General features: G+C 40.1%; 1 protein-coding gene and 1 long non-coding RNA gene across 2 annotated transcripts in view; one reads left to right on the forward strand and one right to left on the reverse strand.

The window, feature by feature from the left end:
* Nucleotides 1-3504: 3504 nt before the first annotated feature.
* The window catches only part of TNNI1 (troponin I1, slow skeletal type), a 77152-nt gene continuing 56190 nt past the window's right edge, over nt 3505-24466 (forward strand). The window contains exon 1 of the mRNA XM_072648225.1: nt 3505-3508. The gene's annotated coding sequence lies outside the window, so the exon portion shown is untranslated. The remainder of the gene's footprint in view (nt 3509-24466) is intronic.
* On the reverse strand, nt 11920-19025 carry LOC140529511 (uncharacterized). Its single transcript, XR_011975574.1, has 3 exons — nt 18901-19025; nt 16721-16962; nt 11920-14429 (listed from the first exon to the last, which is right to left on the reverse strand). It is a non-coding gene; the product is annotated as an uncharacterized lncRNA (long non-coding RNA).

The raw sequence follows: 24466 nt of genomic DNA on the forward strand, positions 1-24466 counted from the left end.
CTGAGGACTTTGGACTCTACGTGGTAGATAATGAAAGGCTATTTAAAGTGTTTATGCAGGAGAAGACATGATTTGAATAGTGCTTTAGGATATAGTATGCTTTGGGATTGGATTTGGGATGTGGGAGATATGAGAATCAGTTTCTTCATTGTAATAGCCCAAGCTATAGTACCTGGGAACTGAATTTGGTAGGTGATGGTAGGAATGAAAAGAAGCAGATGTTAGAGAGATTGTGCAGGTGAAAACTAATTAGATGTTTAGGGTGAGGAAGAGCCAAATAAATATGATTTCAAGGTTTTGAACCTTGTGGGATTGGGAAGATAGTGGTGCCATTAAGAAAAATATTGCAATCAAAATGAGGTATAGAAATTGATGAGTTTGTTGAAGTATACAACCTGATCAATAAGAATCGATCAGATAGAACTTATATATGCCAGGGACTGAGCTAGGCAATGAGAACACAAGGCAAAAGAAAAAAAAGTCACTGCCTTCAAGGATCTTACATTCTTCAGGATGGGGGTTGGGAGTCCATATTTCAGTTTCCAGTACTTCATCCGGATAGACATGGCAGGCAGTTAGAAATGCAGGCCTGGACCTCTACAAGGAAAAGGAGCACTGACAAATGGGCACCAGGACTGGTGATTGGGAGTTCCTTGCTGACCTCTGAGGGAGTAATTACAATGCAGTGGTGGAAGAAGAAGTCTGTTTACAAAGGGTTGACAGGTAAGTGATTGTCCTTTGTTCTTGAAAAGGACCAAAATCATATCACTAGATCAATATGAGCATGGAAGTTCTACCATGGGTCAGACACTAATAGTCCATATGAACATTTGGAGCAGAGATATCTTTAAATTTGTGCATCTCACATTTCTTTTGAGCTATTGTAATTTTGAGTAAGTGTTCAAAGGGAAGTAGAAGCATAGATAGACTACTCTTTCGAAAAAATATAGTGGTGAAGGGAAGGAGAGAAAACACAGAATAATTCAAGAAAGTAGAGTTGAGGAAAGACATTTAAGTAAGGGGAGACTTGAAGAGTGAATAGGTATCTGTCTCCTTTTCTCCTCTCCTGCCACAACCAACCCAGTTCCCATCCTGATCTCCCCTCTCACCTGGGCCACAGCAACAGCCTCTTGATTGGTTGGGAACAGCTGCCAAAGCACATAACTCAAGCACAGGTCTGACGATCCACTCCTCTGCTCCAATAAACTCCAATTCTCCTTGATATCTTTAGAATCAGTTTGACTTGTAAAGCCCTGGACAACCTTCCTGCAACCTACCTTCCCAGGCTCATTATGCATTATTCCTTTAATATACTCTATGATCTAGCTAAACTGGCCTTCTTGTGGTTCCTTGCACATAACATTCTCCCTCTGTGGCTTCATTGTCCTCCCTGCCTGGAATGCACTCACTCATCCCTTCTGCATCTAAGAAGTCCTGGCTCACTTCAAAGCTTAACTTAAGTATCACTTGCTAAGTTTTGATACACTGCCCCTGCTAGTGCCATCCCCTCCAAATTACCTTGTATTTAAATTACGTACAATTTGTATCAACTTATATTAATATGCATCATTACCCCTGACGGAATGTGAATTCTTGAAGGCTAGAGACTGTTTCCTATTTATTTGTAGCCCAGCATCAGGCACATGGTAGGTGCTGAATAAATACTTATTGATTGACTGACTGATTTACTGAAATTAGTAACAGGCTAGACACTGAAGATGCAAAGAGTCCCTGGGGGTTGCTGGAGAAAGGTCCCTGAGGTAGGATGGGATATGATCCAGAAAAAAAAAGTAGAGAATGAAACTTGCCAAGGAAGAGAGACCTTTCTTTCTCAGATGCCAGCTGAATGGATGAGAGAGAAGGTGAAAACAGGTCTTTTGTGATGGAAAGGAAGAAGCTGAGGAAGGTTGAATGAAATTACTTCAATCTCGGTAAAGTAGGGGGTCATGGTGTTCTGTAGAAAGTGGAGGGGAAAGTATGTGTGTACATGTGTATGCATACATGTGTGTATGTGTGTAATGGATGAATTTAAAGACTTGAGAAGAGTGTAAATATTTTGGAACACTAGTTGCAGGAAGTCAATAAAGGGATGACTGAGAAGCAATGAAGTCCCCCACCAAGACTGTAGTATGTGAATCTTTGGGTGCCTTCAACACAATTTTTGCTTTCTCCAACAATGTTTGCCAACTTAGGCCTGGACATGCAAAGAATGGTTAATAGGGGTTACCAAGAATTGAGAATTTTTAAGGTGAGAATTGTACAAAATTAAAGAGGCAAGCGATTCTAGGGTGGTGGTGGTAGTGACCAAATTTTCCAAATGATTGATGATATGGCCTAAAATTATACCACCCTTGGTACCCAATCTCATTTGACCTAAAAAGCTAAGTGGGATTGGGCCTGGATAGTGTTTGCATGGGAGACTGTCTGGGAATATTGGTGCTGTGGACTTTTCCTTGAGGGGAAAAGTGCTGTAGCACTTCTTAAACTGTGGGTCTCGACCTCACATGGGCGAATTTGGCAACAGTAAATGGTTTCTGAACACACAATGACCAAAGATTGATTGAAAATCAAATATGTAGTGAATCTGAGGTGTTTTTGGAAGTGCTTGCCCGTGTCGCATTGAGTAACTTCACTGCAGCCTTGGTTCTGAACACAAAGCAAGCACATAGTGTGCACTGTGCACATCCTCAGGCCGTGCAATGCCAACCAACACTGCCTAAAGGCGAAAAAGGTTAAAGAAGTTCTGTGTAGTTGACAGAATGCTTGGGTCAGAGTCAGGAGGATCTAGGTTCAAATTCCACTTATGCTTGGTACATAGTAGGAATTTAATAAATGTTTGTTAGTAGTGTGTCCACTGATGAGCAGTCCGTCTCTTGTTCTCATTTTTCTTATCTGTACAATGAAGGAGGGGAAGACTAGATGGTATCTGAGGTCCCATCCAAGTTGAGATCCATGATCCTGTCTGTGGTCTTCTGGCCATGGAGTTCCAATATCATGAAGGATCAATGGCCTAGAAAAATGGGAGGGGAGTCACAGGGAAGGATAAAGAGAAATTTCCATAGGAATGAAGGAATGGAGAAAGGAGAAAAGTAGTAGATATTGGTAAGGGAGGGAAATTTCAGAGTTCATGTTCTTAGAGCTGGAGTCATTTTAAGTGATCTCAGGAGAGTGACTGAAGAGGAATGCCCATGAAAGTAATTGGAACTGAGGAGAACAAACAAATTCAAGGCTGGGGTGATCAGTAGAGATGTTAAATTTCAGGCTTGGTGCCTGAGGATGAGATAAAGAGAAAAACTGCAGCAGGTGCAAAAGGAAACCAACTGAGAAAAACCAAAAGAGAACCGGAGCATTTGAGAAAGTGGGAGTGTCCTGGAGGCTTGACATGTCCTAAACCCAAAGAGAAAATGGTATCATCTGATGGCATGAATGTCCAAGGAGGAGAGGCCACTGAGTGATGATGGAAGCAGCAGTAAGGAATGAGCATGGCAACCCCTCCCTCCTGAACCGGTGAGTCAGCAGGAGACAGGAAAAAAAAAGCTACTTTCACTGGGAGAGGATTTCAAGGGATGTGGAATCATCAAGGAACTGCCAGGTTTCCTTTGATTCGAGGAAGTGGGAGGAACACCCAAGATAACGCTGGAGGATGCAAGGGAATGTCTTTACAGTAGAATCGGGCTTAATGGAGAGGGCTAAAAGAGGAATAGATAGAGGTATCAGAAAACTGCAGAGAAGTGATGAGCTGAATAGGATGAGAGTATGGAAGAAAAGAGGGTTTGAGTCTAGGACAACAGTTGAGACAGTATGGCATGGTGGTTAGAGTACTGGGCTTGGATTTAGGAAGACCCAGGCTTACCTTCTGCTGCATATCTTTGGAAATGTGGGCAAATCAGGTTATTGCTCCAACCCTTAGTTTTCTCCCATGTAAAATGGAATTAAAAATGCCTGTAATATCTGCCTCAAAGGGTTGTTGTGGGGCTCCAGTGGGGAATGTAAAGTGTCTGATAAACACTGAAGAGCTATATGAGTAGATGTCAGCTATTATTATTGCTTCTTAATAATAATGCTAATGAACCCTTCCCCTCTACCCCCAACCTAGAATTTCTTTTACATGTTTTTTAAATATATGACATTTGTATAAAAGTTGAAGATTTGTTAAGAGTAGAAACATTTTAAAATATTGTCTATAAGGAATTAATTAAAGGCTTTCTGAGAGGTAGTGAAGGGAGCCCATGAGTTGATAGTGGAAACCTTTAGTCTTTTCTTTTTCTCCAGTGTTTTTTGCTCATTCCTCCTGATAAACTTCCATTGATAAAACTCCTTCAGAGAAGGGATTTTATAATTTTTTCCTTCATAGTCTTAGTCAGCATAGTTCCTGACACATGGAGTTTAATCTATTATTTATTTATTGTTGATAATAGGAATAAGGAAAGAAAGAGGGAATGTGACTGAAAACCCTACAAATAACAGGCAGGTTGAATTTTGTCCTTAGAGGAATTTACAAAATCAATCCTTTTAGAAGTAATGATCGTCTGATGACCAACGTGTTTTCGAAAGAGGACAGAATCAGAAACAATGGGACTTAACTTCAGTGAGGCAGAGAGAATACATATGCGACTGCAAGGTTCATGGTGGCATTAGAACTGGAGTTAATGCAAGTGGTGGGTTAATGAGCCATTGCACTAATGGCAGTGTGAGATGCAGAGAAGTCTAAGTCAAGGAAGAATTTATAAGTGCCTACTACATTATGTGCTAAGTGCTGAAGATAGGGAGAAAAGCAAAAATACAGTCCCTCTCCACAAGTTGCTCTCAGTTTATTGGTGGAAAAACATGCAACTAATTATGTACAAACAAGATATATACAGGGTAAATTTGGAGAAATCTGAGGGAAGACACTAAGAGCAAAGAGCATTGGGAAGGACTTAGAAGGTGGAACTTTATCTGGGACTTGTAAGTCATACTTTTTACCTTCAAAGAGTTTACAGTCTAGTTGTGGAGACAAGACCAACCCACATGGAACAGAGAACAATGAAATGCTGAGTTGTATGATGCTGGCACAAAGTACTGAAATGAGGTTAAGGGAAGGTCTGAGATCAGGGAGATCAATATGAGTCATAAGCAAGGTGGGACTTGAGTTGGCTTTGAAGGGTGGGTAGATCTATGTAAGCAGAGAGAATAAGAAAGAAAAGGCCTTGGGGGAGTGTGGGGGAGCGTGTAAATAACAGTGTTAAAAATATGGAGGTGTGAGAGACCTCTGAACAATCCAGTCCTAGGCCTTAGGCCACATCCCTTTCTAGGAGCTTCAGCTTCTCCTCTTAGAACTTTTGGGGGACTCCCTTAGGCCCCATGACCTTCATTTCTCAACTTGTTCTCAATTTTGCTAATCACTGGATCCTACTCATCTACACATTACTACTTCCTCTGTCTCTGCCACATATTATGTGGGTGGCCATGGACAAGTCACCTTCTCAAGACCTTATCTGTAGGATAATCTCAAAGCTCTATGATCCTAAAGTTCATCAGGTTTAACTTGGTCTCCATGATCTACTTTAGTAATAACAATAACAGTTATCATTTATGTAGCGCCTCAAGATTTGCAAAGTACTTGATGCATGTTATCCTTAGGCTAGGGTCTCTGGCTCTCTCATGGCCCCAGAATGGCTTCTTTACTCCCAGAATACACCAAACCAGTTTTGGGATTTTCCTGCTTGGGTCCTCTGCATGTTACACACTCACCCATTCCATCATAATAGTGTTTCTATCAGCCAGTCAAGAAGTCTCTTGCTTGAATGGTGGATAGAGAGTTCTTTGGCTAAGTGGCTGGATAATTGCTTAGCTAAGTACATGCCCCCCTCTCTCCAATCAAGGAAAATGTAACCAATGTTCTTATAACTTCAGAAATCAGGATAATTAAATAGAACTCTAGGTCACCCTCAGAGTTTACAAAAACCAGCCCTTTATTAACGGAAGAGATCTATGACTGTCTTTGAAAAGTTAGGAGTCAGCCTTGCTTGCAATGAGGAGGATTAACCAAAGCAGAAGTGCCTTGTAGCCCAGAGATACTGGCAGGGGTGTGCTGGAGCCAGCTTGAGCTGGCTTGGATTCTGATTGTTAAATTTTCAATGTAAGCATTTATACCTTGGAAATTGGCAAATGCTACAAATCAGGGCTTGCCAAGGTATAAATGCTCTCATTTAGAATTGAACAATTAGCTCTTCAAAGCCTGTTCAGATGGCTTTAGCACACTCCTAGAATTGGTCTTTGTTACACACACACACACACACACACACACACACACACACACACACACACACACACACACACACACACACACACGGCAGTCCGCTTGGTGTTACTGTACCTTTGTACTATGTCTGATGGAATGTACTCCTTTGTCACCTCTCCTTAAGCACCACCTTCCCCTTTTCTGATATCTCCAGTTGCTAATATCCTCCCTCCTTTAATATCTTCCCTCCTTAGTTACCCAGTATTTATGATGTCTATTCTCTGTAATTTTATATATGTACATTTTATCTTCCCCAAAAGAATGTAATCTCCTTGACAGTCAGGATTGTTTGATTTTTCTGTTTGTTTGTTTTTATATCCTCTTATCTCAAATGAGATAATTGTAAACCATTTAGCACAGTTCCTGGCACTTCCCTCCCCCCACTAATGTCTAACAGTGTTTATGCTTAATATAAGCTTGTAGATTAATTAACTGCGATATCTTTCAAGAAATCTTGAATAATTTTGATGGGTGAATGGGAGACCCTGTTGGAAGAGAGTTTTAAGGTGAGATTTTGCTCTACTGCATCCGTTTTTAAAAAATCAAGAAACTACAAGCATGGTGGGACCTCATATTTTCTAAATTTTTCAGTCAATTGTGTGAGGTTGAAGATAAAGTTTGTTGTGGAATATGTATATATAAGTATATATTATATGTATAGATATTTTAAATAAAACAATTTTTTATGTATGTGACAACTTTGGGCAAATCACTTAACCTCTGTTTACCTCAGTTTCTTCAACTGTAAAATGGAAATAATAATAGTACCTACCTCCCAAGGTTGTGAAGATCAAAAGAGAGAACATTTGTAAGGAATTGAGCATAATACCTGACATAGCGTAGGTGCTATATAAATACTAGCTATTATTTATTGTTGTTTTTAGTTATATAGGTCACTGTTGATATTCTTTTGATCAGTTGTTTTTTTGGGGGGGATAATACTCCAACATTTTCCCCTCACCTTTGGTATCTTTACCTTTTTCAGATACATGTAAATTGATTCCCCAACACTCACAATAGTGCCACTTCCAGCAGAGATCTGTATGCACTTGATCTAGTCTATTTCATTTTTCCTAATTAACGTCATTTCTGCCTCCTAGATAAGCATATCCAGGACAGTGATGTTAAAGTTCAAGTACAATAGCTGCCCTTTTCTCCTTGGTGAAAGTAATTATTGAAAAAAACATCCTTGCAGATATTTTCCATTTTTTAAAAATTTGCTGCCCTCTTTCCATTTTCATACTTAAATGTCCTGGGGTTGACTTTGCTGAAGTGGATCTCTCATCAAGTTCCTTTAAACTGATTCTTCCCTCCACTGCTTGTCTCAGTTTTATGAAGTTACCTCATGTATGATCTTCTATTACTTTTGTCTATGAAATCTTACAAACAAGTTTACATTTCAAACTGGTGCTGCCTTTGGCTGTAATCTCTTTCCATTTTGCCAAATAAGTTAAAATATTTGATTTTGTTTCATTTTTTCTCATTTTTATTATTTCTTCCAGCTATATATAAAATTTGATCTTCATTATAGTAATTTAGTGGCCTGACTGTATAGATAAGTTGATTCAGAACTGACTTCTACATCACTAATGAATCATTTCTTCTCTGTCAAGATACAGTCAATTTCATTATTTGTAATGCTGTTAAGGACTTAACATGTCTAGCTTTTATCAATTTATTTTCTTTCTCTTAACTTCTTTTAGCTTTTATTTAGTATTTTATTTTCCACTGTTACATGTAAAAACAATTTTTAACACTCATCTTTAAAACTCTGAGTTCCAAATTCTCTCTCCTCTCCCTACCTCCCATCATTGAGAGGGTAAGCAATTTGATAGGTTGTCCATATGTTGTCATGCAAAAACATATCCTCAATAATTATGTTGCAAAAGAAAACATAGACAAAAAAACCTCAAGAAAAATAAAGTTAAAAAAATATGCCTCAATCTGTTTTCAGACATGATCAGTTCTTTCTCTGGGGATGGAGAGCATTTTTCATCATGAGTCCTTCAGAGTTGTCTTAGATCATTGTATTGCAGACCATAGCTAAGTCATTCAAAACTGATCATCTTAGAATATTACTGTTACCTTATACACAGTATATTTCACTTTGCCTCAGCTGATGCTAGTATTTGCAGGTTTTTCTGCTCATTATTTTTTTTAGTTCAATAGTATTTCACCATAATCACACACCACAACTTCTTCAGCAATTCCCTAATTCATAGGCTTCCCCTCGACTTCTAATTCTTTACCTCCAGAAAAGAACTGATATAAATATTTTGTACGTATAGGTCCTTTCTTTTTAAAAAATCTTTTTAGGGATACAGACCTAGTAGTAGTCTTGCTAGGTCAAAGAGTATGCATGGTTTTACAGCTCTTTGGGCATAGTTACAAATTGCTTTACAGAATGATTGAATCAGTTCACAAACTCACCAACTGTGCATCCATTAATTTTCTTGAAGAAAGTATATTTAATTTAGAAGCATGAGGCTTCTATGCAATCCAGAAGTCTTTGGCCACTCATGCCTTATTCCTGTCCCATGTTTCGTCATCGATTTCTCACTTTTCTCACTTCTTCCTGCTTTTACATTTAAGTCTTCCACTACAAACCTCAAATGTTCCAAGTGATTGCTGATTTAACTTTGAGTGTCTAATTAAATTTTTCAGTTCAATTCACATCTCTTCATCCTCTGCCACAGATATTGGTACAGAAGTTGCATTATTTTTCTTGTTGCCTCTTTTTGCACACATTTAGTATGAGCTATACTATAACATCAGCTAATCAAATTATTTATACAATCATGTTTCTTTTTGGCTTTGGACACATGATAAAGGCAATGCCTACAGTTCCTTTATTTACCTCTCCAAGGACAACTTGTGAGACATCCTTCATTTGGCTGTAACATTCTTCTTTCTTCTGATTTCCCTTATAGTAAGAATGTCATCATTGTCATGACTAATTTCCTTCAGTAATATGTTTACTTGTGGATCAGCAGAGCTCATATTTTGAGTATTAACAGTTAAGTTCAAGCTTATAAACACTTGCATGAGATTCTTATACCCCTCTGTTGCCATCACAGCAAATATATAAAGAGGATGACACCAAGGGCCATTTTATATTTTTCTTTGTGTCATGGTTTGCCATAAAACTGATAGTCACACACTTAAATGAGCTGACAAGGGAAACACAGTCTGCTCCCAATTATCTGTGTCAATGGAGGGCTGGCATGATCCAGGTAATCCAAAATAGCAGGTCATCTTTTTTTTTTTTTTTTGTGCAAGAACCAGGGTTAAGTGACTTACCCAGGATCACCCAGCTAATATCAAGTGTCTGGTGCCAGATTTGAACTCAGGTCCTCCTGACTCCAGGGTCAGTATTCTATCCACTGCACCACCTAGTTGTACCCTGTAGCACGTAGTCTTCAAAGTCAATGCCACCTGGGTTTGAAATGCATGACATCTTTTTGAGGGCACCAAATAACTTTCATTGGGTATGTACCATTAGGGTTCCCGTATATCACAAATTCTCAGAATTACTGGATTTTTGAATTGGAAGAAGCAACCTCCATTCCTTTAGAGTTGGAAGGGAAGTGACCATCCACGCCAACTAACAAATAAAGAAATCCCCACTATAACTTATTCAACAAATAGTTCCAGAAGCAGTCTACGTGGTGGATGAAAGTCAGCCTAGGATGCAAAATGACTGTCTTATACTTCTTCTACATACTCCAAAAAGGCACACAGATGGTACTCGCTGATTACTCAGTAGATGATTGATTCATTGGCCATAGACAATCTATACTGTGCATAATCCATATCTGGTTGAGAAAAGACTTGCTGTACCTTAGAATTGTGATGTATTGTATCACCACCACCCATTTGAGGTTTTCTTGGCAAAGATACTGGAGTGGTTTGACTTTTCCTTCTCCAGCTCATTTTACAGATGAGGAAACTGAAGCAAACAGGGTGAAGTGACTTGCCCAGGGTCACACAGCTAGTAAATGTCTGAGTCTGGATTTGAATTCAGGTCTTCTTGCCATTGTGCCATCTACCCATCCTATCATAAGAATTATAACCAATCACTCCTCCGCTTGTACAGCTGAAGTTTTTAAACCAAGTGTAGAGCTTCTCCTTATTAAATTTCTGATGATTAGATTTCCTCTCCCTTTCCCTTCCCATCATTCTAGCCTTTTTGGAATCTTTTGGAATCCTGATTCTATCATCCTTAGTACTAGCTTCTTTCTCAGCTTTGTGTTATCCACAAGTGTTAAGCATGTTGTCTATACCTTCAGTATTGAAAAAAAAAATGTTTGACGGCCCTTGGCTAATGATAGATTCCTGGGACACTTTACTGGATACCTCCCTCTAGCTCAGTATTATTTCCTGGCAAAGAGCAAACACTTAATAAATGCTTGTGGATTGATTTGGATCTCTTAATCTCTCTTGTTGGGTCTAATAATTCACTTAGTTCTGAATCCACCCAATTATGCTACCTAAGCCTGCTTATCCTGTAAGGACAACATAAGAAGCTTTGTCAAATGCCTTGCTGAAATCCAGAAATATTATATCTATGACATCTTGATTTAGCATAATGCTTGGCACACAATAATGGGCTGGAAATTTTTTTTTCATCATCCATTCACCCATTCATTCATAGACTAGGTCTTGTCACCTAGTGACAGAAAAAGAAATGAGGTTAGTTTGGCATAACCTTGTCTTGATGTACCTATAGCAGATCTCTTAGAGATCAATCACCATTAGGAAATGTTGCTTCCATGGCTAAGGGCTCACAAATCATTCCTATTTGGAAAGTTTTCAGGAATAGATATTAAGCTCAGCAATCTGTAGCTTGAAGAATTTAGTTTTTTACCTTTTTGAAAATTGGGACAACATTGGTCCATCTCCAACAGAGCAGCATCTCTCCCCTTCTCTGGGATTTTTCAGAAATCATGTGGTACTCACACAGATACTTCTCCTTGTTAAGTAAGGTCCAATAGACTACTAAGTACATTCCGAGAATTCCAGTGGTAGATCTTCCCAAGACAAGCTTTCTGGGGATTGTTTATTAACCTGTGCAATGTCAACACAGAAGGAGGAGAGTAGAGGAGGAGAGGGGGTGCTGTTTCTTCTTTCTTCCCATAGGAAAATAAGACGCAAATTGGTTCCTAGGCTGGGAAGATACTGCTATAGCTCCTGAAGTATTCTCACGATAGCCATGTTTCCTCCCTTTCTTCACCTTTTCCTTCCTAAGTTTTAGCCCTAATGATATCTTTCCCTCCCTCTTCTGTCTCAGGTTCTTATAGCCATATAGAGTTCTTCTAGTTCTGTGGCCACAGCTAAAGACAATCCCACATTCTGGCTGCCCCCATACCTGGAATGCTCTCCCTTCTATCTCCATCTCCAGGCTTCCTAGGAGACCTTCAAGTACCAGCTAAAATCCTACCTTGTATAGGAAACCTTTCCCCATCTCCTTTAATTCTAGTGCCTTCCCTCTGTTGATTATTTCCAACTTACTGATTATCTAGTTTGTGTATTATCTCCTCCATTAGACTGAGAGCTCCTTGAGAGCAGGGACTGTCTTTTACCTTTCTTTGTATCCCCAGAGCTTAGCAAAGAGTCTGACACACAGTAGGCTCTTAATAAATGTTTATTTTGAAAACTGTAAAGAACATTAAAGCTGGAAGGAATCCTAGAAATCACAAGACTATAGATGAAGACCTTAGAGGATACATTGTACAACTCCCTTATTTTATAGATGAGGAAACCAAACCCAGAGGCTTCTTCAGGGTCACATAGATAACAAGTTCCAGAGCCACCATTTGAATTTGGATCCCCCAAATTCAGGATTATCATATAGTCTAACCCTCTCGCCTTTCTATTTTACAAATGAAGAAACTGAAGAGGCTTAGCGAGATGAATTCCACATTCATACAGCTAGTTAGGGACAGAAGCTGGATTGAGTGAGAACGTGGTATTCTTTCCATCACACCTTACAGCCTCACTCTTATCCTGGCCTTGTTCTTACTTCTTGGCAAAAACCAAGCCAGGGTTAGCTCAGGATTATGTTCATTATTATAAGATTAAATTGTATTGTAATTAATACCACTAACATCAATAGATCATAATTCTCCAGCATTCTCTTTTAAGGAGTTCAAGGTATATGATATAACTTTCCTCATTCATCTCCCTATATAATGGGGAGGTGTCCAGAACAATTTTCCTTGTCAAAAACACAAGGGGAACTGAGGTCCAGAGAGCTTGAGTGACTTGAAATGGTCACACAGTTTGTCATAGGCTGAGTCAGGAGGAAAGCTCCACATTTCCATATAGTCTAGCTCTTTAACCCCTGGCTGACTTTTGGTTACGAGCATGTGATCCCAGATGTTAGTTGAGATAGCTCAAGTTATTTAAACCAATGTGAAACAACAACCCTAAAGGATTGGTGGAAGAGGGTTATTGTTACAGGCCATGACTAGGAGTACAGTTTTTCAATTTCAGATATTTATTCCAAGAAAGCCTACTCTCCTCCCACCACAGTGCCCTTTCCCAAACCTTTACTACCACACCCCCATACACCTAGCTTCTCACAGCCTGGGTGGTCCCCCCAGACTCTAACCAGCTTGGCTCATTCTGTTTCCTCAGCTTCTCTTTCAGTCCCTGCCCCCTCTTTTTTGAACCTTACCAGGACTTAAACATATTACTTATTTTAGACGCTCTTTTCTTTTTACATTTTGAGTTCCAATTCCTTTTCTTCTCTCCAACCCTCTCCCTCATTCACTGACAAGTCAAGCAATATGATATAAATTATACATGTGAAATCATGCAAGACATATTTCCATATTGACCATATTTCCTGGAAAAAAGGAAGAAAAAGAAAGTGAGAAAGCTGTACTTCAATTTGTATTTAGAGTTTATCAGTTTTCTCTCTGGAGGTAGATAGCACATATTCATCACGAGTCTTTCGGAATAGCCTCGGATTATTGTATTGATCAATGTGGCCAGGTCTTTCACAGTTGATCATCTTTACAACTATTGCTGCTACCATGCATGATGGTCTCCCCATTCTTCTCACTTCACTTTGTATAGGACTTTGTTTTGCTAACTCTCTTCTAATAAATTTTTCCATGTAATGGGTATCTCACAGAATTTGTTATCACGTAAGCGTTATCTCACGTATCATAGACTCTCCTAGTTGGAAGGGACCTCAGGGGGTCAACTAGTCTAATCCACACTTGAAAAAGAATTTCCTCCTAGTATGTTCAAGGACCCGTCCAATCTTTGCTCAAAGTCCTTTTGGATAGCTTGAATAGCTTGACTTGTTAGGAAGTTTTCCTATTTGTCCACTTCTCTACAATTTCTATTCATTGTTCCTAATTCTTTCCTCTAAGCTCAATCAGAAAAAATCTCATCCCTCTTTCTCATGATATCTCTTCAAATATGGGAAACAGCTGCCATGTCAATGACTCTTTCCCCATCCCTCCAAGTCTTCCCTTCCTCAGGCCAAACCTATTCATTTCCTTTAGTGGATCTTACTATGGAAGAGACTATTTGCCAGTATTTTATAGAAATTAAGGCCTGGAGGGGTAAGGTCTGACTTCTCCCAGACAAGTGGCTGAACTGACATTAGAACTCACTCCATAGCTGAAGCAAAAAATGCCTGAAATCCTTCTGGCTAACCTTTCTCTAATTACATATCTGCAAACCACTGGGTCACCTCAGAATTGAAGATCCAGAGGACCTAGCTCCTCAGTCATCTTCTCCCAATTTATCTAAAGGAATGTAAGCCCCTTTCAGAAAGCCAAGGTGTCAGGTTAAGTGTCAGCTCTGGTCCCAGGAAGAGGAAGAGGTATTATTTTTAAATTATGATGCATAGATGTGTGCACTGGAGCCAGGGAGGAAAGATGTGGGAGGACCTTGTCTCTGTCTTCTTGGTCTCCCAATCATCTGATGAAATGTCTAGAACCAGGAGATCTCTCTTTTCCTTGACAAGCTGCTAGAAGAGTGTGCCATCCCCACCTTCCTCCACCCCTGATTGGCATCTGTTCCAGACTGGTAGTTAGTCACAAGATTTAGTGTTCAGTTTCTTCGCTCAGTCCTTGGAATCGGGAACAATACTAGAGAACTCAAAATAGGGCATGGAGAAGGGGAGCTGGGGAGAAATAAGACAGAGGGGTACTCAGTTGTGTACTAACCCTTTCAGACACTTAGACCAACCATGACTGAGTTTAAGTCAGTGGTTATATAAAAGAGCACAATTAATTGGTTCACATGGCAGTCTTATTATGAAGATGGCCTAACCAATCCAAGATGAGTTAACCCATGACTTTAGTTTAATTGATAAGATGGGTTAACCAACTGGAGAAATATCTATCTTGCCAGATAGGTGCATTTCTGATTGGAAAATTTTTAATATTAATTATTATTTTTGCATTCACAAGGATAGTAAAAGGCTTCTTTGTAGAAGGTGAGATTTTATTTTTAAAAATTTATTTATTTTTTTCACTTAATAGTATTTTATTTTTTCCAATTACATGTAAAGATAGTTTTCAACATTCACTTTCATAAGATTTTGAGTTCCAAATTTTTCTCCCTCCCTCCCCTTGCCCCCTCCCCAAGATGGCAAACAATCTGATATAGACTATATATGTATAATTATATTAAACATATTTCCACATTAATCACGTTGTGAAAGAAGAATCAGAACAAAAGGAAAAAACCACAAGGGAAAAAAATAGAAGAGAGAGAAATAGTCTGCTTTGATCTGCATTCAGACTGTAGTTCTTTCTCTAGATGTGGCTAGCATTTTCCATCTTGAGTCTTTTAGAGTTGTCTTAGATCACTGTATTGCTGAGGAGAGATGTCTATCAAAACTGGTCATCGCACAGCATTGCTGTTACTGTGTACAATATTCTCTTGGCTCTGCTCACTTCACTCAGCATCAGTTCATGTAAGTCTTTCCAGATTTTTCTGAAATCTGCCAGCTCATCATTTCTTATAGCACAATAATATTCCACTGCATGAAGAATTATTTTTCAGTAGCAATTATCACTGCCCAAGTGGAACAGCTGAACAGTAACGGTATCTTCTGGCACTATATTTATCTAGTATCTCTTATTTCCCTTGGCAGCTAGATATCTCAGTGGGTAGAGTGCTGGGCCTGGAATCAGGAAGACTCATCTTCCTGATTTCAAATCTGGCCTCAAACATTTACTAGCTATGTGACCCTGGGCAAGTCACTTCACCTTGTTTGCCTCAGTTCTTTAATCTATAAAACGAGTTGGAGGAGGAAATGGCTAACTATTCCAGTATCTTTGCCAAGAAAACCCCAAATGGGGTCACGAAGAGTCTGAAACAACTAAACAAATATTATTTCCATCCCACTTGACTCTAACTAGATTGTATTCTTTTTGAGGTCAGAGACTGTCAGTTTTCCTTCGTGACCATCACATCCTAGCCCAGTGTCTCATGGTGTAGTAGAAAGGACCTGGATTTGAAATAATAGGACCTGCACATGATGGGAACTTAATGAATGTTTGATAAATAAATAAATGAATGAATGACACTACAGGAGAATGGAAGGGCATTGATTCACAGTTAGGAGACCAGAGCTAAAACTCAAGCTTCGACATTTATTAGAGGTATGTGTGATCTTGGGCAAACCACTTAACAACCTCTTCAGTCTCATTTCCCTCATCTGTAAAATGGAGATAACAACAGTTGCACTTATAGGTCTACAGCAAAAAGGAATCTTGTAGGTCATTTAGTTCTACCGCCTTATTTATAGATAAGAAAACTGAGGCCTGAAGCAGTTAAGGGGCCTGCCCAAGGTCACACAGCTAGACAGCATCACACATGGGATTTGAACTCAAGACCCTTGATCACACTTTCAGCCACCATTCTTTCTAAGGTACCATGTTACTTCTTTCTCCAAGGATTATATTGGGGAAGTTCTGTGTAAACCTTAAAATCCTTGTCAATCTACAATTGTTACCATCTACCAATTCTTCTATACTGAAGAGTTCTAGTGAATCTGTATGCATGTATATTAATCACTGTGCTGGGAGCTAGCAAAGGGAGAAGAAGGGAATAAGCATTTATTAAGCACTTATTGTAAACCAGCCATTCTACAAAGTGCTTTGTAAATATTATGTCATATGATCCTTGTAACAATCCTGGGAAGCAGGTACTACTATGATCCCCGTTTTACAGCTGAAGAAACTGAAGCAGATAGAGGTTAAATGGCTTGCCCAGTAAATGTCAGGCTGGATTTGAGATTAAGTCTTCTTGACTCCAGATTCCAGACCCCCTAGTATTCATTCCCCCTGAGCCTTCTAGCTGAAATAACTGCTACCTCTTTTCATTCTAAGTCCCAAAGCATGCAAGTTGGTACCAAGAATTATAAGAATCATATCTTCTTCTTTGTGATTTTTTCCTACTAACCAGTTAGATGATTTGTCCTCTAAGAAACAGGGGAGTACGTTGAATACAATTAGTCCTCCAAATACAGCTCTGACAGTCTATAATCCCCACAGCTCCTCATTCTGCCTTTACACTCTGCCTTGGGAGGAAGGGGAGGGACATAACTTCGATGATTAGTTGGCATGAGATCTAGCATCTAGTCAAGAATCAGTCATTTGATCCACTTGTGTGACCTTGACAAGTTGCTCAAATTTTCTGGGCACCTGTAGAATGGAAGAGTTGGAATAGATTATCTCTAAGGTACTTTCCAGGTCTGAAGTTCTGTGATTCTGTGATGTGCTTCCTATGAGTCAACATGCTCTGAACTATGGGAAGAGAGGAGAGAGAGAAAAGAGTATAAAGAAGGGTGGTCAAGGACTGGACCAGGGGTGATTGAGCACTCTAATAAAAAAATATTTATTAAATGTTTGCTATGCATCAATCACTGTCCCAAGCACTGGGGATACAAATACAAAGATAATTCCTTGCCCTCAAAAAGCTTAAACTCTAATGGGGGAGACAACATGGATAGCAATAGGATATTATAAGCTACACAGAGTAGGATTCCAAGTAAAGTTTGAGAAGACTTATATGAACTAATACAGAGTGAAGTAAGCAGAACCTGGAATAATAAGTACAATGATTTCCACAATGAAAAGGAAAAATTAACCCAATAAAATGAACCTGAATACTCTGTAATTATGCCTGAGCTTCTTTCAGAAATGAGCTAAGAAAATCTACCTCTTGCTTATTATTGCAGAGTTGGGGGACCATGGGTATAGAATATTGCATGTACTGTCAGACACAGTTGATGCATTGAATGTTTTTTGCTGAGATGTTTCTCCATCCCCAAGGGAACAAAGGAAGGTTCATTGGGTTGAAAGGAAGGAGGGATATATTCAGATAAGAATATGACACAAAAGCAAAAGTCACTGATGAAAAATATAATAAAATATAGTGCCTAGAACTGAATACAATATAAGACAGGTACCATTTTAGCATTACAGAGTATAACAGGGATAATTCTTCCCTAGTTATAGACGCTTCCACACTTTCAAAGATCCAGGATCTCATCCATGTGGGCATCCCTTACAATAGGGCAGACTGTGAGAGTAGTGAGTTTGGGAAGTCAGGGTCCCCAAGAAGGTCAGACTTCACAAAAGACTTCATTGTACGATGTCTGTATAAGCCAGTTTCCAAGTCAGATGCTAGCACTGAAGAGGTTCAAAGGAAGCTTGGCTGTTGAGCTCTCAGCTCAACTCTTTTGGGCATATTAAGGTGGAAAGAGAAAAGGCTGTGGAGTCAGATGATTTAGACTCAACTCTCCCCTCTGGTATTTCCTAGTTGTAACAGTAAGATTTGCACTGCCTGTCTTAGAGAACTGTGCTTTGTAAACTTCAAAATGTTATATAAACACCAGTCATTGTTATTACATTAACTTTGGGGAAGTCATGTAGCCTGGCTGGGCATTGGTTAAGTCAGCATAATACTAGGTGACCTCTAGGATCCCTTTCAGCTCAAGATTTATGATCCTAGGACTCTGAACACTCCTGACCTTGCCCTACTTTGGGGGATATTCTGAAGCTCAAATGATGTCCAGAACAATTCAAATTGTTGTGCAGGTAGGAGAAGGAGAGGGAGGAGAGGGCATTCCCTAACAGGATACCAGTGGCCTGAAAGAATCCAAAGATTGTCCCATATTCCTCAGAATCAAACTCCTTCTTAATTCTATTTCTTCAGAGGGAGAAACTGAGGCATGGAGGAGAACACCAACATGGTGGCCAGGAATGGAACCCAGGTGTTTGTACCAGACAAGTCTTTCTGCTTACTGTGAGGCTGAGAGGGAGGCAGGGGCATCTTACCAGGTTGAGCTCTTCTCCCACCCAGGTTTCCTGGATCCTGCTCAGCCCCCTGCCTGGCTCCTAATTTTCAGCTTCCCCTCCCCACCCTAGGCGCCTGTGTGGGAGGCCCTGGCTGAAGGACAGGGGAATCTGGCTTTGGCAAGAAGGATAAACTTCCCCCGACCCCGGTAGGAGCCTCTCTCTCCCACACAGGACTCAGAAGCCCCATTGGGCTGGAGGATAACTGTAAATCCACCGCCCATGGAGACAGCTGGGTCCAGGGTGCCTCTTGCAGACTTAACCCTTTCCAGGGCTGCTGACCTGCCTCTGGACTGGGTCTTCTGGTCCTTGGCCTGTTATCTTCAGCACACGTAGAGCAAGTACGAGCGAGAAAGGGGTGGGAGCCATTCAGTGGGCCAACAGGGTGCTTCTGCCCCAATGCACAATGTTTCCCAAACAGTCTAGAGTCCTTGGAAGGAAGCTTGGGTATTGTTTATTGTGGGGCTGCTGGGAAGATGGCCAGACTCTAGTTAACCCTTTGTGAGGTTTGTGGGGAGGATTCTTCTGCAGCAAAGAGGTTATTAAGGTCATGAGCCTCCTCCATCATAACAAGAATCCAAAAGCCCTTTACTTAACACTAAATAGGGATGGATGCCAGTATGAGAATATGCCCATAGACCTGGTGGATAACTAGCCACTTGAGGAGTACTGAAAGACTTAGCTACCTTAAAACATCTTCTCTTCTGGCCTTCCTTGAAATCACGACCATGAAAATCACTAAGGGAATAGGTGGCTGGGTCTCTCATTTATTTAATGTTTTAGTGATTGGAGTTTTTATACTCTGGGGAAGTATGATTCCATCTGGTGTTGTGGAAAGGACAATAGGCCTGGAGTCAAGAGGCCTGGTGTGGATCTCTTGCTCTGACAGTTGTTAGTTGTGTAACCTACATCTTGAGACTTCAGTTCCTTATCTGTAAAATGGACATAGAACTTGTTCTTGTTCAGCCTAGTTGTTGTGGGAGAATCCTAAAATGCTATACAAGTTTATATTATTGTTACTTAGTAGATTGTAAAGTCCTTGGGAGCAGGAGGTTTTCTTTTTTTCAACTCCATGTTCCCAGTTCTAGTTGGGTTGAGTATAGTGGGTGATTAATCACTGTTTATTGAAGTTAATTGAATTGTGAGGGCTTTCCTTTCACCACTGAAGACTACAACCTCTCCATGTCTTAGTAGTCGGATGTTGCTTCTGTTGAAAAAAATCATCCTCAGGTGTCCACATATCTGGAAGAGAGCCTTTCCAGAATTAACTATGATGAAACCATGGACCATCCAATGTAGGCTGATAATGAAAAGTTTTCCAACTAGATTGGGCTGGCCAAAACTTATGCATCCTTGTCACATCAAGAGAACCCAGAATCAGTACTGCAGCATGACGAGGTATCAGAGGAGGATGGTGTAGGAAGGTGTCGTTGGAACCGCGGTATGTTCATGTAGTACTTTGGAAGTTCAGTATAGAAAGTGCCTGGATGGACGTGCCCTGCCGTGACCCTCACAGCAACCCCATGAAGTAGGCTGAGCAGGGACTAATCTTCATATTTTATAGATGAAGGAGTTGAGGCTCAGAAAGGTTAATCATTTGGTCAGTCTTGCAGCTAGTCTTTGGTCAGATTCACTCATTAAGATAGAGAACAGATGAGTTGGGTGGGGATGAGATCCAGTGCAAGAACATTCCAGTGAGAAGATGATGACCTAGGCAAGTCTTAGTGGGTGGGGGAGTGGGAAATAGCATGGAAGTCCAGGCAAGGGGGCAGAATCAAGGCATAGCACTGGGGATAATGTGTGTGTGTGTTTGGGGGGGACCTGTAAGATAAAATTTTCCTACTTCCTAGCTTTGCCTAGAATTATACCATGCCCTGTTCTCTAGGCAATTATCATTCAAAATAGTCCATTAATCAATCAGTAAGTGTTTAAAAATCACCTTATTTTTATTTTGAACTTCACAAATGACAAATAAAAGACATTTTCATATACTTAATAGAATACAAAGAAGAGGTTTGTACATGAAGCTGTAGATTTCTTTTATGTAAAGCTTCCTTTTCTTTTTCAGTATATAATAAATTCAACCTGTAGCTTTCAAAACTGCCTCGTTTGTCTCTCTTTCTTTCTGGCCTTCCTTTTGTTCCCTTCATTTAAAAATTGTCTCTATGGCCCTCTTTTTTTTCTTTTCTTTCTCTTTGTCTCTTTCTTTCCTTCCTTCCTTCCTTCCTTCCTTCCTTCCTTCCTTCCTTCCTTCCTTCCTTCCTTCCTTCCTTCCTTCCTTCCTCTTTCTTTCTTTTTCCCCTATCTCTAGGGCCCTTCCACCTCTAACCTTTCCTACCACTGAAAAACAAAAACAAATCCTTGTGACAAACATCAGTAAACAGTTATTACGTGATTGCCACGCACCCAATACTGTACTAGGTTCTGGGGACAAAGACAAAAGTGAAACACTCCCTGATTTCAAGCTTACATTGCATCAGGAAAGATATATAAACATATATAGGTATATACAAAATATAACTGAATATATATATTCATACATACAAGTATATACACATATATACAATGTATATATACATACATACATGTATATATATATATACACATACGTACAATATATACATACAAGCAAAAGAAATATTTTTGGGAAAGAAAGGAGGTCAGGAGAAACTTTATGGAGAAGGTGGTGTTTGAACTGAGCCTTGAAGGAAACTAGGATTTTTAAGAAGTGGAGGTGAGGTAGAAAGGTATTCCAGGCTTGGATTCTGTTCCTGGCAATAGAATGAGTCTGTTTTCCAAGGACCAACATTGTTAACTATGCAAAGGATCAGCATGTGCCAGCAATTACATCCCTCCTAGTAGAGCCGTCAAGAATCCAGGTGTTCCCCACTGGTATAGGCATTGACACATCTACCAGCATCCAAGGCCTGATATTCACCATTCAAGTTTTAGTACTTTTGGTTAAATGCTGCTCCTGCTCCCGAACCCCCATGTACTAGCAAGAGTATTAGACTGGGAGTCATTAATCTTGGGTTTAAATCCCAACTCTTCCATTGTCTACTTGTAGGTTCTTGAGGAAGTCACTTCATTTCCCAGAGCCTCAGTTTTCTTAGCTGCAAAATGGGTATGATAATGTCTTCCTTCCCCACCACAATGATTGGTCATCAGAATCTAATGAAATAATATCTATGAAAACTTTTTGAAAATGGTAAAGGACTACAAAAATATAGCAGTTACAATTGTCTTCTTTTAAAATATAAATACCTCATAGGAGAAATGACTCACTCATTCACTAACTCGTTCTTCATGAGAAGGTTTCTCAAATGCCTGTTCTTTACAGGACCAGGAGTTTTGGCTGCCAGTTTAGTATTCTTTCCATCTTCTCATGCTCTGGGAATCACACTGTAGGAAGGATACTGACAAGCTTGAGTATGGACAGGGGAGGGTGACCAGAACTGTGAGGAGCCTGGAGACCATAACATAAGCAGAGCTATTAAAGTAAATTGAATACATTACTAAGCCCTTAAGACATACAAGACACCATTCTAGGAAATGGAGATCCAAGACAGAGATAATAGTAATTGCTAGCACTTACGTAGTACTTTAAGTTTGTAAAGTACTTTACAAATATAATATCTTATTTGATACCTGCAACATCCCTGGGAGGTAGGTTCTATTATTATGTCTATTTTATAAATGAGAAAACTGAGGAACAGAGATAAGTGACTTGTCCAGCTTCCTACATTTAATCTCTAAGTTATATTTGAATTCAGTTCTTTTGGATTCAAGGTCTAGCACTTTTTCTTTCACCTACTTGCCTCAAAAGAAAAATAAATAAAAGAAAAATAAAAAAGAGTAATCACTGTCCAAAAAGTCCTTAATTCTACTAGGGGATGTAACCTGCACATAAGTAAGCAAGTACAAGGTAATTTGAGGACTCTTACAATTGGAGAAGGGCACAGGAAATCTTCAGAGAGGAGGCAAAACCAGAGAGGGAAGCAACTTGGGATGTTTAAGAGTGATTTAGGATAAGGATTTGATTGTTTTCCCCAAATATTTGGAAGACTCTCCCCATGGAGGAGGAATTAGATTTGTCTACTCAGAGGGGAAAATGGTTGGAAATTGAAGATAATCACACTTAGGTTTGATGTAAGAAAAAAATATTCCAATAATTACAGATATCCTCCCCCCATGCTCTCCCCCCGCAAATAAAAGGAATAAATTGCCCCAGCAAGTAATGAGGTCTCCATCGCTCTAACAAGGCTGGGTGACTGCTTGTTATGGATGTAGATAAAATTCATGGGTAGAGGTTGGACTAGATGAGTTCTCTCCCAACTCTGAGACTCATTTGTTCCCAGATGGGGTCATTCTGCCACCGCCGGTGATTACTTATGCCACTTCCCCTCTCCCCAGATTAGGAAATTCTCCTTAGGGTCCAATATCTGCGCTGCTGCAACAGAAAGCCAATTTCCTTTTCCCAAATTTTTATAAATCTGAGGCTAGAAGGAAGGGATTGGGATGAGGGTTTTATCAACTGATATCTAGAGTAGAGTATCCAAGGTCTGCCTGGTATGAGACCTAACAGGCAAGGCAAAATTCTTGATTTCCTGGACCTGATGGAGGAGATGAGAAATTCAAGGGGTTTTAGTGGTTTGCAGAGAATGGAAAAAAAGTTCCTGGCAAAGAGCTAGTCTAAGAATATCTGAGAAGAAAGAACAATGCCCAGAAGTACAACCACCTGGTTGCTCAATTGAGGTACCTGCTGTGGACACAAGAGAAATTGCTTACAGCACTCACAACAAGGCATGAGATAATAGCAGACGCATCCAATTAGAGTCTTGGTTTCATCACATAGCACAAGTTCTCTTTGCCTGGGCTCCAGATGTTTTTGGCTGGAGTATCAGGAAAGACACTGACTTCCTCCCCCATTTTTCCTTTCTGGGTCTCAGTTTCTTTCTCTGTAAAATGGGAGAGTTAAATTAGATGATCTCTAGCTCTAACATTCTATGATTTTGTCAAAAAAGAGTCTCCTCAGAATTTCAATTTGCCACAGATTAGATTGTCCGTCTCTATACTTGCATGAGGTAAACACTGGTTTCTTCCATTCTGGATACCTAATCTCTCCTCAGGACGACCCAGGCAGGGGTTGGTCGTCCCTGCCCACTGAGTACATAATAACACAGGCTCCCCTTCTCTCCCAATCAATCCCCAGAGGGAAAACAGCCCCATAGAGACAGACTTCTCTAGGACCACGTCATCTCCCTCAGCTAGACAATGGGCCTTTGTGAACAGATCTGAGTTCAGATCCTGCCCCACCCTAGCTGCTGGAGGTGGTCGGAAGTTCAGATTCTAGAAAGCGGGGGCTCAGGGATGTTGTACCCAGGAGCTGCCGGCACTGTACCAGGCTCCAAATCTTTTGGGGGTTTCTATGGAACTGAGACAGAGCCTTATGGCTTCCGGAGGCCAGAGGTGGAGGATGTGGGGGCGAAGGAAACTCAAGGAGACCAACAGGGCCAGTAATGTAGAATAGTCTGGCACAGAAGGGATTGTTAACAGGATCATAGGATTTAAAGCTGAAAAACATCTTAGGGAAAATTGAGTCTAACCCTCATTTCATGGAGGTAGAAACTGGGAGAGTGTGAAAGACAATGGACAAAAATGCTCTGTCTGAATCAGAGGACTCAGTATGAAATCCTAGCTGACTTTGGACAAGTCATTTAGCCACTCAAATGCCAAAATGACCTTGTCAGTAAAATGAAGAGATCGACAATAAAAAAAAAGGAAAGCAGCATCCAAATTCTGACCCATATGTGTGTCTAATTCTGATTTCGTGCCTTGCTGCTGCCTT

This window comes from Notamacropus eugenii, chromosome 2, assembly GCF_028372415.1.
Source record: "Notamacropus eugenii isolate mMacEug1 chromosome 2, mMacEug1.pri_v2, whole genome shotgun sequence".
In the NCBI taxonomy this organism is placed as follows: Eukaryota; Metazoa; Chordata; class Mammalia; order Diprotodontia; family Macropodidae; genus Notamacropus; species Notamacropus eugenii.